Source organism: Nycticebus coucang, chromosome 2 (genome assembly GCF_027406575.1).
Source record: "Nycticebus coucang isolate mNycCou1 chromosome 2, mNycCou1.pri, whole genome shotgun sequence".
Lineage (NCBI taxonomy): Eukaryota > Metazoa > Chordata > Mammalia > Primates > Lorisidae > Nycticebus > Nycticebus coucang.
This window is the reverse complement of record NC_069781.1, coordinates 122,110,147-122,126,157: the sequence shown is the minus strand read 5'-3', so window position 1 is coordinate 122,126,157 and position 16,011 is coordinate 122,110,147. Positions and strand designations below refer to the sequence as shown.

The 16,011-nt window shown below is 39.8% G+C and overlaps 1 protein-coding gene and 1 pseudogene across 10 annotated transcripts in view; both read left to right on the top strand.

Moving 5' to 3' along the window:
* AKAP13 (A-kinase anchoring protein 13) overlaps positions 1-16,011 on the top strand; it is a 317,276-nt gene that overhangs the window by 180,636 nt on the left and 120,629 nt on the right. The window lies entirely within an intron of this gene.
* On the top strand, positions 4,527-6,152 carry LOC128579703 (transformer-2 protein homolog alpha-like; annotated as a pseudogene).

The following is a 16,011-nucleotide window of genomic DNA, read 5'->3' as shown; positions in this document are numbered from 1 at the left end:
GCCTTTTCAAAGGGATATGTCTAGGTATACATACATATATACACACACATGTGTTTATGTGCACACATATATGGGAGCACAGAGCCCTTAGAATTCAGACCTGGGAAAACTCCATTTGTGTGAAAGAAAGATAATAACCGTAAGCCATATTAAGTAATGCTGTGCTCTTTTGAATACCACTAATGTTTGTTGTAGCATCTTCTCCAGGGAGGCAGAAAAGAGATATTAATAATAATCTTACTAGATGACAAGTTGGAGGGGCAGAGCATAGATCTTGTGTGTCCTGCTCAGCTGCCCTGGGAGCTCATGAACGGCCCTGATAGTACTTCATGCTTTTAATCCCTGGGGGCTACCTGACGTGCTGCATGAACTGTCGGTAACAGTGCACACCCCGTCAGTGTGATGCAGTCTTCTGAGCCATTAAACACAACACGTAGCACGTCTTCATTTTTAGAGAAATTATCAAAATGCTTTCATGAAACATTGTCTCAAATAAGTGACCATTTTATGCAGAGTTTATGTAAAATTTTCACGGGGAACCATTTATTTTTCCAAAGTTTTTATTTAAAACATTCACATTACCTTCAGAAGGATTTTTGCATGTTTAGAAAAGTACTTCGGGATATCAGCCTATTGATAATTACGAATAAATAGTAATATAAAAATCAATGTGTATTTAGCCAAACTTTCAGAATAGATGAGCTTACAGAACCTACCTAAACCACAGTTTATATTTTTAAAAAGCATTCAGTCTTGGCTCAGCACCCGTAGCACAGTGGTTACGGTGCCAGCCACATATACCTAGGTTGGTGGGTTCTAACCCAGCCCAGGCCAGTTAAAACAACTATGATAAATGCAACAAAAAATAGTCCAATGTTGTGGCAGGTGCCTGCAGTCCCAGTTACTTGGGTGGCTGAGGCAAGAGAATCGCTTAAGCCCAAGAGTTTGAGGTTGCTGTGAGCTGTTATAGCACGGCACTCAACCGAGGGCAACATAGTGAGTCTCTGTCTCTCTCTCAAAAAAAAAGAAAAAAAAAGCATTCAGTCTTTCAGACTCATCAAATTCTATTCTTTAAATATATACAACTTTTTATGCATCAATCATAATACAGTGGTTTTAAAATGTTTTGTTTTAAAAAAAGTGTTCAAGGTAGATAGAGTTACCCATTTACTGATTAATTTCTAATTGGCTTCTAAAAAAAAAAGAAAAAAGTCTCACTCTGTTGGCCTACGTTGAGTGCTGTGGCATCACCATTTCTCAAATAACTTCAAACTCTTGGGTTGAAGTGATCCTTCTGCCTCAGCCTCCTGTGTAGCTGGGACTACAGGTACCCACCACAACACCCAGCTAGTTCTTCTGTTTTTTTTTTTTTTTTTTTTTTAAGTATCTACTTTAAAAGGGAGGAAGTAGATACCTTAAAAAAGTAGTATTAGCAAAAAAAAAAAAAAAAAAATAGTGGTAGGGTCTTGCTTTAAAAATCTGAGTCTGATCTCAAACTCCTGAGCTCAGGTGAATCATTGCGCCTGGCTGTAGGCCTCGTTTTTTGATGAGGTCTAATTACTAATGTTTGTGGTGAGCAAGTGGAACTTTTAAACACCAACCGTATACATGTCTTAAGGAATAGTAGAATATGAAATTGGATAAGGTTTATAAAGCAATATAAAATCGAGACAGGGGAGAGTATACTGGGTGAAGCTAAAGACTTTTATTCCACCTTCCTAAATGACAATACAAATCATACCACTTTTGTGCTCAGTCATCTTCATTTTTTCCCATTTGCCCCTGAATAGAGTTTAAACTTTTTCTTTTTTTTTTTTTTTTAGACAGAGTCTTAAGCTGTCACCCTGGGGTCATCATAGCTCGCAGAAACCTCCAACTCTTGGGCTCAAGCAATCCTCTAGCCCCAGCTTTTCTATTTTTAGTAGAGATAGGGTCTCACTCTTGATCATCCTGATCTTGAACTTCCGAGCTCAAGCAGTCCACCTGCCTCACCCTTCCATAGTGCTAGAATTACAGGTGGGAGACACTGTGCCTGTAACTCATACGACATCATATGCTTTTTAAAAATTAAAAAAATTTTAAATTAACACACAGTTGTTCAGGTTATGGGGTGTAGCATGATGTTTCTATATATTTATGTGTAGTGATTGAGTTAGGGGCATTAGTATATCTATCACCTGAAGCATTTATTATTATCATTATTATTTTAGTAGAGACAGGTGTCTTGATTTTGCTCAGGCTGGTTTTGAATTCATGAGCTCAAGCCATCCCCCCCACCCCACCCCGCCTCAGCCTCCCAGAGTGCTAGGATTATAGGCTTGAGCCACTGTGCCCAGCCCATTTATTATTTCTTTTTGGTGAGAGCATTCAAAGTCCTCTCTTCTATTTTGATATGTATAACATATTATTGTTAACTTTAGACACCCAGCTGTGTGATGGAACACTAGAATTTATTCCTTCTGTCTAACTCTACTCATTGACCAATCTCTGCTCATCCTCCCTGCTTCCTAACCTTCCTAGCCACTGATAACCACTATTCTACTCTCTACTTCCTTGAGATCAACTATTTTAGATTCCACTTATAGGCCATGCGTGGTGCCTCACATCTGTAATCCTAGCACTCTGGGAGGCAGGGTGGGTAGATTGCTTGAGTTCATGAGTTTGAGACCTGAGCATGAGTGAGACCCAGTCTCTACTAAAAATGGAAAAACTGGGTGTTAATGGTGGATGCCAATAGTCTCAGCTACTCCAGAGACTGAGGCAAGAAGATTGCTTGAACCCAAGAGTTTTCGGTTGCTATGAGCTGTGATGACGTGACATTCTACCCAGGGCAACAGCCAGACTGTCTAAAAAAGATTCCACTTATGAGTGAGATCATGTGGTATTTGTGTTCTGTACCTGGCTTATTTCACTTAATGTGATGTCTACCAGGCCTATGCACATTGCCATACATAACAGGATTTCATTCTTTTTATGGCTGCATAGTACTCCATTGTGTGACTATTAACACTTTCTTTTTTTTTTAATTTTTTATTGTTGGGGATTCATTGAGGGTACAATAAGCCAGGTTACACTGATTGCAATTTATAACACACTTTCTTTATCCATCCATCTATTGATGGATCAACTTAAATGTCCGTATCTTGACTTTTTTTTTTTTTTTTTGAGACAGTCTCAGTTTGTCGCCCTGGGTAGAGTATGGTGGTGTCATAGCTTACAGCAACCTCAGATTCCTGGACTCAAGCAATTCTTTTGCCTCAGCTTCCCGAGTAGCTGGGATTATAGGCATGAGCCACCATGCCTGGCCTTGTATCTTGACTATTATGTATAGTGGTGTAATAAACATGAAAGTACGGATATGTTTTCACCATACTGTCTTCACTTCTTTTGGATAAATACCTAGTAGTAGGATTGCTGGATCATATGAAGGTTCCGTTTGTATATCATGTGAATGCTTTTCCAGCCTAAAGTCATAGCATTCCATTACACGAATCTGATGCTTGTAACCAGATATCTTGCTGTCCTCTGCTATACATGGCATTCACTCACTTTTGTACCTTCATCTACGTTCCTCATACGCAATGCCTACCTCCTCTATCCCGTTTCTTTATTGTAAATCATCACCTTTATGAAACTTTTTTTTCTAATCACTTAAGCCAGAAATTCCCATTCCTTCTGCCAGAATTCTGCTTTACATCTGTACTACCTACCCATGCTGTCTGACGAACGTATTTTATGCAATTGCCCTGCTCTGTTTTCCTTCAGGACCCACAAATGATTTATGCATTTTTAAATCTCTCATAACACCGTACAGAGCAGCTTACCTATAGGAGACACTTAAACGTTTGCTGAATAGATAAATAAGTTTAGCTAATATTCATCAGTTTGCTATTAATTGACCATGACGCGCTGGTGGTGACATAATCCTTTTAGGGAATTCTAGTCAGTAAATGTCAGCATTATTTCCTTTTACCTCACTGCCTTTGTTTTACGGAAGAAAGTTTATTCTGACTTCCATAGCTGATCATATGAAAAGGGAGCTTTCCTCATTTGTTGACTCTTTTCTTTTTTGTCCAGCCCGCTCCCTCCTCCAGCTATTAGAAGCCTTTGTCCATATTCCTGACCAAGATAGTGTGTACTCAAACATTCTCTTTTGGCTTCTGTGGCGGGATTTCGGACAGAATCAAAAGTACATATACCATTTTGCCAGAGCCTGCGACCAAGTGGGAGTGAAGTGGGAGCAGCCGTGTTGCCGATTCTTTCTCCTCCCCACGGTCCAGTCAGCGGGTTGATTAGGCATCGGCCCTCGAGCTGAGACTCGTCTCTTATTTAGTTCTGGGGGAGCGCCTGGCCGACATGAGTGATCTAGAGGAGAACAACTTCGAGGGCAGAACTAAAAAGAACTTAAGGAAAGGAAATATAATTGTCTAAATTCTGTTATAAGTAACCCAAGGTGAAACTCAGTAATAGAACGTTGGCTGCCTTTTTAGTAAGTGTTTTTGAGGAAGAGGAAACTTGGAGTTTAACCTGAGATGCCTGACCCTACAAATAAGAGTAAAAGAGTCTCACTCTCAGTCAAAATCTCCAACAGGAACTCCTGCTCGTGTAAAATCAGAGAGCAGGTCAGGATCTTGTAGTCCATCAAGGGTTTCGAAACACTCTAAATCCCATTCTCGATCAAGATCAAAATCCAGGTCAGGGAGGCATTCTCATAGACGATACACTCGGTCCAGATCCCACTCTCACTCTTCACAGGAGACGATCTCGGAGTAGGTCATACACTCCAGAATACCCGCGGTGAAGGAGCCGAATTCATTTTCTAATGTCTAACCGGAGAAGACATACAGGCAGTGGGGCAAATCCAGATCCGAAGACATGTCTTGGAGTATTTGGCCTCAGTTTGTATACAACAGAGGAGAGATCTTCGTGAAGTGTTTTCTTGATATGGACACTTAAGTGGTGTCAATGCGGTTTATGATCAGTGAACCGGGCGATCTCGAAGATTTGCTTTTGTGTATTTTGAGAGAATAGATGATTCAAAAGAGGCTATGGAAAGGGCAAATGGAATGGAACTGGATGGCAGAAGAATTCGTGTGGATTATTCTATCACCAAGAGAGCGCGTACACTTACACCTGGCATCTACGTGGGCAGACCAACTCATAGTGGTGGAGGTGGTGGCAGACGTCGAGATTCTTACTATGACAGAGGATATGATCGTGGGTATGACAGATATGAAGACTATGATTACCGGTACAGAAGAAGATCACCTTCTCCTTACTATAGTCGATACAGATCACAATCAAGATCTTGTTCCTACAGTCCAAGGTGCTATTGATAACATAATTGATAAGAATGTTGCAGTTAAGGACATTTTTTTCTCTGTATTTTCTTTTTTCTGTCTTTTTTTGTGTAATTCTGGATTTCCCCACACTTGTGATACTTCCTGCTCCTTAAACAGAGCCCTTAAAAAAAATCTGTGGTTTATTTAGCATCTACACTTTCAGTTGTGTTGATGTTTTCCATTCTTTTTCTTAAAGATGTAATTGTCATTTTGAGTAGTTAAACATCTTGAGTAAAAAAGGAATCCCAGTGTTACACTTTGTCAATGATTTTTCTTTGCTTTTACGAAGTTAAACTGCTAGCTAATCAAATGAGGAAAGAAATGATCTTTTAAAAGCTTCTTTTGTGTTAGATACTGTATTAGAGGTCTACATTTATGACGAGCTCCTTTTTAACTTTCTCTTGGGGAAGTTGGTAACACACAAACTAGTTCAGTCATGTCAGGTTTGTCTGGGGTGGCGTGGAGCAAACAGTTGAGTTTAGAAAGTTGGAAGCTAAAGAAGAAAACACTTGAGTATTTCTTTGGAAGAATGGAATTTTTGAACCTTAAATTAGGTCATTTTTCAGAGATGAAAAGCTTGTGGACTCCTGCATAAAACATGTATTTGAAACACATCTGTTAAACCTTAAAAACTTAAAAGTGTGATTTTGTGTTAAACTTACCGAAGTTAAAGTATTCCCTTAATCAGTGAAGGACAACCCTTATTTATTACCTAGAGCAAGTGTATAATTTGCCCTTAGAAATTTTGATATTGGGACAATGGCTAAGCGGGTTATTGCATAGAGTCCTTAGAAGATACTTGGGGGAAATGTAGGCTTTCAAATAAAAATTTCTTTTTTTTTTTTTATTGTTGGGGATTCATTGAGGGTACAATGAGCCAGGTTACACTGATTGCAATTGTTAGGTAAAGTCCCTCTTGCAATCATGTCTTGCCCCCATAAAGTGTGACACACACCAAGGCCCCACCCACCTCCCTCCTTCCCTCTTTCTATTTCCCCCCCCATAACCATAATTGTCATTAATTGTCCTCATAACCATAATTGTCATTAATTGTCCTCATATCAAAATTGAGTACATAGGATTCGTGCTTCTCCATTCTTGTGATGCTTTACTAAGAATAATGTCTTCCACGTCCATCCAGGTTAATACGAAGGATGTAAAGTCTCCATTTTTTTTAATGGCTGAATAGTATTCCATGGTATACATATACCACAGCTTGTTAATCCGTTCCTGGGTTGATGGGCATTTAGGCTGTTTCCACATTTTGGCGATTGTAAATTGAGCTGCAATAAACAGTCTAGTACAAGTGTCCTTATGATAAAAGAGTTTCTTTTCTTCTGGGTAGATGCCCAGTAATGGGATTGCAGGATCAAATGGGAGGTCTAGCTTGAGTGCTTTGAGGTTTCTCCATACTTCCTTCCAGAAAGGTTGTACTAGTTTGCAGTCCCACCAGCAGTGTAAAAGTGTTCCCTTCTCTCCACATCCACGCCAGCAGTCAAGATGAGAAGCTAATTAAGGACACAACTCCCTTCACCATAGTCTCAAAGAAAATGAAATACCTAGGAATATACCTAATGAAGGAGGTGAAGGACCTCTATAAAGAAAACTATGAAATCCTCAGAAAGGAAATAGCAGAGGATATTAACAAATGGAAGAACATACCATGCTCATGGATGGGAAGAATCAACATTGTTAAAATGTCTATACTTCCCAAAGCAATCTACCTATTCAGTGCCATTCCTATCAAAATACCAACATCGTACTTTCAAGATTTGGAAAAAATGATTCTGCGTTTTGTATGGAACTGGAAAAAACCCCATATAGCTAAGGCAGTTCTCTGTAACAAAAATAAAGCTGGGGGCATCAGCATACCAGATTTTAGTCTGTACTACAAAGCCATAGTGCTCAAGACAGCATGGTACTGGCACAAAAACAGAGACATAGACACTTGGAATCGAATTGAAAACCAAGAAATGAAACTAACATTTTACAACCACCTAATCTTTGATAAACCAAACAAGAACATACCTTGGGGGAAAGACTCCCTATTCAATAAATGGTGTTGGGAGAACTGGATGTCTACATGTAAAAGACTGAAACTGGACCCACACCTTTCCCCACTCACAAAAATTGATTCAAGATGGATAAAAGTTAATTTCTTTCTGGGGGGAAAAAATACATATACCAAAGGACCGCCATACAGGTGGCATGAAGCTCACTCCATGCTGATGGTCCCTTTTTTGTGTCAGTGCTTTTTTCTCAAAGTTTTTATAGTCTGAAATATTTATTATTAGGTTAGCAATCCTTACAGCAATCATTGTATAAGGATTTATGAATATATTTTTTCTGAAGGAAAAAGTCTTGAGAAAACTAGAAAGAGTTGAGTATGCAGACAAAACTCAAATTTTCCCCTGTGAAGTGGTAGAATATTTAAGTCTACCTTTTTACTGTTCTACCACTGTACCAGAACTACCTTCACCACGGTCTAGGAAATATTTGCCCAGATCTCGGATCTCTTATTCACTTGACCTTTTCACAGCATTTGGCACTGTTTACCATTCTTTATTTGAACTACTTTCCCCCTTTATTTTCCTTGATGTCACGTGTGTGTTGATTCTCATATTCTTAGGCCCAACCCCAAGGATTCTTCCAAGTTCCAGATAAACATTTTCCAACTGCTTGCCATGGCTCTGCTTTGTTCCACAGTTTAGCTAGTTGCCCAGGGTACAAAATTGCCCCATTGTCTAATATCTTGTTAATGCTAAATATCGTTGGACTCTCAATTGCTTTTTTCCCCCCATTTTCTTTTTCTTCTTCCTTTTTTCATTTTTTGAGACAGAGTTTCACTCTGTTGCCCTCGGTAAAGTGCCGTGGCATCATAGTTCACAGCAACCTCCAACTCTTGGGCTTAAGAGATTCTCTTGCCTCAGCCTCCCAAGTAGCTGGGACTATAGGTGTCCGCCACAACGCCTGGCTATTTTTCTGTTGTCGTTGTTCCTTAGCTGGCCCCTGGCTGGGTTCAAACCCACCAGCTTCAGTGCATGTGGCCAGCACCATAACCACTGTGCTACAGGCACCGAGCCTCTTCCTTTTCTTAAAGAGGCAGGGTCTCACTCTGTTGCCCTAGTTCGAGTGCAGTGGCACAATCATAGCTCACAGCAGCCTTCAATTCCTGGGGTAAAGTGATCTTCCGGCCTCCCAAGTAGCTGAGACCATAGGCATCTGCCAGCCTCTTGGCTAATTTTTTTTTTTTTTTTTTATGGGGAAGTATCTTGCTTTTGCTGAGACTGGTTTCGAGCTTTTGGCTACAAGTAATCCTCCTGCGTTGTCCTTCCCAAAGTACTAGGATTATGGGTGTGAGTTACCTGCCCAGCCTCAAGTCTCTTTTTTCAGTCTCTACTATCATCACCTAAACTTAAGATACCATCATTTCTCATTCATCCATTTTCTGTAACCACTTCATAACTAATTTCCCAGGCTCTGGTCTTACTCCCTCCTGTCTATTGAGCATACACCAGAAAAAATATTTTTGAAATGCAGATGTGATGTGCCTTTCCCCTGCTGACAAGCCTTTAACTTTTTCTGTTATAGTGAAGTAGACTTCTTTTCTGCTCCTTAGAGGTCTCATCCTTTGTCACTGTTCTCTTTTCCCTGGGCACGAGTACAGTCTTCTATTTGGGCTTAGACACCAAATCAGTAATCAGTTTCCCTCTGACTCCTTTTCTCCTGCCTCTGCAACATGTAATTCCTTCTCAGAAGGCCTTTGCTGGTTGTTAAAAGTATGTTACATCTTCATACATCTTACCGTATCCTGTGATTCTTCTAACACTTTTCACACACAGTTGTAATTACCTAAGATGTTCAATAAATACTTGCTGAAGATTTAGAATAGTGATGTGTAGAGTTTGTAATACACAGTCACAACAATATTATGAATTTTCCTTGTGAAATTTCTTGGTTGTTTAAATTATATTATTCAATTTGCCAAGTTTAGTGTTCTTGGTACTCTAGATTTTAAAAATGCTAATATATTTTAAGGCCACATTCTTTAGGAAAATTTGAAAATGCAATTTGAAAAATAAAATTTTTATAAAATATTTTGAATACTTTAAATATATGCAGTTTATTATGTAAATTGTACCTAAGAGCTGTTTAAAAATTAAGTGATAAGTAAAAAACTATTTTTCAAGATCTAGATTACCATTTGAAATAGAATATTTGACCAAAAGTCTTATCTTCTAACTTCCTATGCTTTTTTGCACTTGTAAATATAAATATATATACAAACTCTTTGCGTGGGAAAAATAGCAAAAGGATGTGAATTCATTTGAGCTGACTGGTAGTAGCTAGCATGTTTAAGATGAAGGAGATGTGTGAGAGCATATCCTTCTTACCATTAATGCCTTAAGGAAAGGGCTGTTATTTATAGTAATTTTACTCAGAAGTTTGCACTTATAAACTTCATGAAGGTACTAAGATTTCTACACGTGAGAAGAAATTCCTATATTGTTGTACCTTTATGAAGAAAAAGTTGGCTCTCGTTTTAGTTTTCGTTAGTAATGGACTGTCTTATGTCATGCTTTTGTGGTCAAGCTAAAAAGAAATGTTGCTGGAAGATTCAAAGATAACAGTAAATATGGCGTGTACTTGATCAGATAGAACAGTCTTTGGGATTTGATTGCAATCCACATAGAGAAATGGTTCTCCAGCTGTATACTGTGTGAATAATGTCTCATTTCCCTTTTACTAGGACTGCTGGACAGGCTGGATGGGTTAATTTCAGCAAGAAGTTTTACTGATTGTTCTGTATTGTTTATAACAGGTATCCTCAAACTTTTTCAACAGGGGGCCAATTCACTGTCCCTCAGACTGTTGGAGGGCCGGACTATAGTTTAAAAAAAAAAAACAAACTATGAACAAACTCCTATGCACGCTGCACCTACCTTATTTTGAAGTAAAAAAACAAAACGGGAACAAATACAATCACACTGCCTCATGTGGCTCGCGGGCTGCAGTTTGAGGACCTCTGATTTAGAAAATAGAAAATGTGATTCGGGATTTGCTGACTGATGGACAGCTGTCCTTCTAGGGGGCTTTCAGTGGCATAATACCTCTGGGTTCCACTGCAAGCTTTGCTCTTCAGGTTTGTAAGTCACATGGAGTTTGGAGAAACAGTTGTTTTTTCAGAATTTAGATTCACCATTACTCTTTTTAGGCTAAAAGGATAATCTTAAAGAAATGGAAACTCCAGCAGAGAAAAATATAAAGTGGGTTTTGTTTTTTGGTTTATTTATTTATTTATTTTTTTGAGACAGAGTCTCATTATGTCACCCTCGGTAGGGTGCTGTGGTGTCACAACTCACAGCAACCTCAAACTCTTGGGTTTAAGCAATTCTGTTGCCTCAGCCTCCCAAGTAACTGGGACTACAGACGTCTGCCGCAACACCTGGCTATTTCTTGGTTGTAGTTGCCTGTTGTTTGACAGACCTGGGTTGGATTCAAACCCGCCAGCTCCGGTGTATGTGGTTCGTGCGCTAGCCGCTGAGCTACAGGCCCCAAGCCTAAAGTCTGTTTTAAAACAAAGTAACAGATTATAACATGAAGAAGGCCTGATATCAAACTGAAAAAAAGAGGCAGACGTGAGCTTAGTCTACCATAAGCCTGTCCTTCCAGCAACTTGGCGTTTGTGTTAAGAGAACATATATGATCTTAAACGTGCCACTGTCCACCATTTCAGAGCGTTTTGTTTGGGGCATCCACATCACAAGGACACTGAGTAGACACCACTCAGCTGCCCTGTTGCCATTTGTGGGAATGGAGATTCAGAAGAGGAGCTGAGTGGTGAGTGGTGGCCGCTTTCTACAGCAGGTTTTGAGAGAATGTCTCAGTTCCCATCTACAGATACTGGAAATGCTGTCGTAAGAGACAACTGATGTTTGTTCCAAAGGGATGAACTCATGTTCATCTTACAGAAGACCTGGGTGACAGTTAGCAGTGTTCAGAGAACTTGGTGTGTTCTTTCTGATTTTTGTAAAATATTACTGTAGAGAAAAACTTTTCAAAAACTGGAATGTGAAGTATTAAAATGTTGAGAGTCACTTTAATGTGATAACACTTCATACCTGTGCTTTCTAAAATCATGAATCACTTGGCATTTTTATTCAAAACATAGAATCTTTCTGCGCTTTGGCGTTTATGTAACACCATATATAAGAATATTGATGATAAGTAATGAATTTTTTCTTTTTTCAAATTCTGTTTCTTTTAATTTGGGGGATTTCTCAAGTGGCAAAATAAGATGTTGTGAAAGGAAAGATTTACAGAGTCAAACGCAAAGATGTTTAAATGGCTATGTAGCATTGTATAACTGATTTAAATTTTGAGGGCTGCTTTACCTCATCTGTAGATGGCAAAATTCACCTTATAGCTAATCTTTTGAGGAATAAATGAAACTGTACACGTGGAAGCATCTGGCAAACAGGAGATATTCAGTAAAATGTTGTTGCTAATAAATCTTGCTCCAGAGGACCTGTCCTAGAGAATAAATTATCTCATTACTATTTTTCTAACTGAAATTATCATTGTGCCATTTCCCTGTCTTCCCTCCTTCCTCCTTTTATTTCATGAAGCTGTTGAAAATTTAACATTCGAGAGCTTGTTCCATGGGACTTATTTTCTATAAAGAGCCTGCATTTGTGATGAGAATTGTTTTTCCTTATATTCTTCCGTATTAATTTTTGTTGTTGTTTCAGTTGTTGCTGCCAGTGAGATCCTGTGAAGGTGTCTTTTTGCACAGGCAAAGTAGGCCAGTGAAGGAATGGAGCTGTTGGCTCCTGCTTGTTGCTCACGTGAAGGGAATCGCTGGTGGACGGCCCTTTGGCTTCTCATCTCCTTTACCCTTTTTCTCTCATTGAACCTTTGACTCTGTTTCAGGAAATGCTAGGAGGGAACGGTAAACCTCCCTTCCCTGGACTCATAGCACTTAAACACCTAAATGGAAATTACAAATGAAATCCTAGACAGACAAGGGCAATGCCTTTGCAGTCATTATAAAATAATTTTCTTCTTCACCTCTCAAATACTCATCTGTTTTATTGGAAGAAATCTATTATTTTTAGCAGAACTCCAGTCTGGAGTTGCCTAAATGTTTTATCTATGTTCTAGTAAATTTTGCTACCAACAAATGTGTAACTCCAGATGACTCACTATTTTTAAGTTAATGAAATCATAGATTAATGAAAATCATTGACTGTGGTAAACCCTTCCTTCTCATTTCCTGTGAAGATAGAAGGTCGCATTATGTTGCACAAGTTATGTTTTCTACAGTGTGTTTTCTACAGCAGGGTTTGAGAGAATGTCTCAATTCCCTTTTCTTTGTCCTCTGAAATCACCCACATTTGTGAGCTATGTGGCGAGTGGTAAGATTGCTTAGTCTCAGACTGACAATATATATATAATATTAGAGCAAAAAGGGACTTCGAATGTAATCCAGTGTGAAATCTCTCTCATTTTTCCAGTCTGGAAATCTAGGCCCAGGGAGTCAAACTAATACATCTCAGAGAGATAGTATCACAGGGAGGAAAGAAAGAACCCTGGATTTTTGCTAACGTACCTTGTTTCTCCAACAGAGACTAAATTGATGGTTTGTGGCTTGTTAAACTAGTGTCAAGTCAGTCACATGCTGCTGCTGTATGTTCACTTGGGACCACCCTCCCAGGCCCCCTTACTTGCTTCTGGCATTCTGTTTGGGTCTTCAGCATACCCACCAGATAGCGTCAATTCAGAAATTGCTGTGGAACTTGATGGGAGCTCTGCCCTAACTGCAACTAAAACAACCAGGCAGTTTTAGCCATAAGAATGCTTAAATAAGGTGATCTAGTAAATGAGAGAAATTTAATTTGGCAAACAGAAGTGCTATAGCTAAATCAAAATGTTTGAAATATTTTTATACCTCATTTTCTGGAATCTTTAAGAATGTCTGTTGGATCTGTGGCATGAGATAGACAAAAAGTACTGGTTGCTTCTGTTGAAGAATTTGGGACCAGTTATAGATGGAGGGTAAAATGGAGGAGGTAGATAGAAGGAGGCGATACACTATTAATATTGTAAATAACTATAATTATAGTGTTGACGACAAACAAATTTTACAACATTTTCCCAAAAACAAAGGAAAGGAGAAATACATTCAAACCTCCTTTACATTTGTAACTCCCAGTTGTGTTTTAGGTATGAAGTGATTGGTTGCTGTGTTTCAAAATTCCAACAGAATAACTGTTCAGTGGTTCCACATGTTTCTGATAAAAACTTGGAATTGTCACATCAGCTGCAAAAGCACAAGACTGCAGATTCTGTCTTCTGTGAGGGAGTGCTGAGCAGAGCCAGAAGGGAAAGCAGAACACTTTGTTCCCCCACCCAGGGCATTTGTTTTTCAAGAAGAAACAGAATATGAGAGGAGAAAGCCTAGGTTTTCGGCTTGTAGCACAAAGCCAGCAGATAGCCAGAAACAAGCAGGTTAAAAAAAAAAAAGTTATAGGTCTCAAACAGTGATCTGGGCTGTCTTAGGAAATTGTATTATTTTGAAACAGATTTCTCTCTAATTATATAAACTTTCTGAGGACAGAGAACTTAATTCTTCTGTTTGCTTCAACTGCAAGGCACAAAATAGCTGTTAAATTGATACATATGATCTACTTTTAGTCACCAGTTAGGGTTCGGGTAGAAGGGCTTTAATGGTGACTAAAGCATCTGTGATCCCTAGAGAGATAGATGCCTGGGAACCTTGAAAGCAGGAAACATTTGACTCTAATTAAAACAGAAGGGAGTGGCCGTGAGGAATAAACCATAATGAGGACAGAGGGGAGGCAGCTTTTGTATTTGGATGAGGAGAAGGGAAGTTCTGAATTATAGTTGGTGAAAATCGATATCAAAAAGATAAATTATCAGTTTTTCTATACACTGAAGCCTAAAGGATCTTTCTATTGCTGCCCTAGACTACATTGTTTGAAAATATTTATAAATCCCTGGCCAGGTTCCCATGCTTTTGGTCAGCCTGAAGAAGAATTTTATTTACAACATTAAAATCTGTCTAATCGTCCCGTTTCTAGCATCATCTCTAATGAAAAGTAATATCTGTGTCACTGTACATAACGGTCACATGATGCCATCAAGGCTCGCTGGGGCTTGGGGAGGGGCCAGTTTGACCACCGTTGTGCGTAGGATCAACAGCAAGGGATTGGGGGTAAAGGCTGTGAGCTGGTCACAGCTGGAGCTGTGGTGTGCTGACACACAGATGGGGAAAATGCCTGCTTAGCGGGATTTGCTGAGTTCCTCTCCTTTCAGCTGGTTAGCAACTTGAATGCCTGGCCTGAGGAAATGGTGGCCTTTCAGAACTTGTATGCTCCTTTCTGTAGCTGCTGAAAACTCACCTCAACATTGATAGAACCGTTAAATAGATACTAAATTTCTTTTCTTCCTTTCTGTTGTGGTATTTGAACCCATGCTGTCACACTCTCTGGGTCTAGCTAAGGACGACTCTGGCCAACATAAGAGAAGTGTCACCAGCTCCTGGAAATCCTTTTTCTTTCTCCATTTCCATCTTGCTTTTTGCTTCCCTCAGTTCTTCCTCTTCCCTCCTGAACTGTTTATGATCTAAGTGAGAGCATGTTTGAAGCAAGAGAATGAATGCATCCTCAAATAGGCCTGCCCCTGAGAAGGTTAGCTGGGTGGAGGCTGGGAGGGTCTGGCACAGTAAGAAAACTGGCAAATGCTCACTCCTATAATCCCAGCTCTATGGGAAGCCAAGGTGGGTGGATTACCTGAGCTCACGGGTTCGGACCTGCCTGAGCAAGAGCAAGACCTGTCTCTAAAAATAGCCGGGCATTGTGGCAGGCACCTATAGTCTCAGCTGCGTGGAAAGCTGAGGCAAGAGGATTGCTTGAGCCCAAGAGTATGAGGTTGCTGTGAGCTATGACACCACGGCACTCTGCTGAGAGTGACAAAGTGAGACTCTGTCTCAAAAAAACTCTCCAAACAAAAACTGGCAAATGACTTAACAGAGCCACACACAGGGCCCTGCCAGTGTGAGGGAAAACACTGAGGAAGTCCCAGCCCTCTGTCTGCTCTCTTTCTAATTTTCTTTAAACACCTTCTGTCCTTATCCCCCGTCCTTGATGATTTTTTAACCCTTGTCAGACACTTTTGTAGCCACTTCTGGATCCGGGAAACAACTCTGCAATATTTGGCTGACATTTTTCTCATATTAAATCACTGCTTTGCATTTTTGGCAGGGAGGTGCAGTGTATGTTTTGGGTGGTTTCAATTTTCTGTACTTCATGGAATAGGTAAGTGTTGTACATGCTTGTGGATGTTTAGAATGACACCCCCTTCCCTTGTTAGCATATCGCTCTGACATTAGAGGACTGAGTTGCATCTTGCAGTGTCTGACAGAGCCTTTTTCATAGGGTTAGTCGGGGGAGGAGGAGGAGGAAGCTGCGGGTTGGAAAAGGAAGCCTTGTTTTTCTCTCCTTCATCTGTAGATGAATCATGTTCCCACCATGGCAGTTGGGTTTTCAAATCTCCAAGGCTGCGGGTGCTGAGCTAAAAGGGCAAGTAGTGACGTTCTTGAGAGAGAAGGAAAATGGGGGAGGAGACTGGGCTAGGGAAGGGCTGT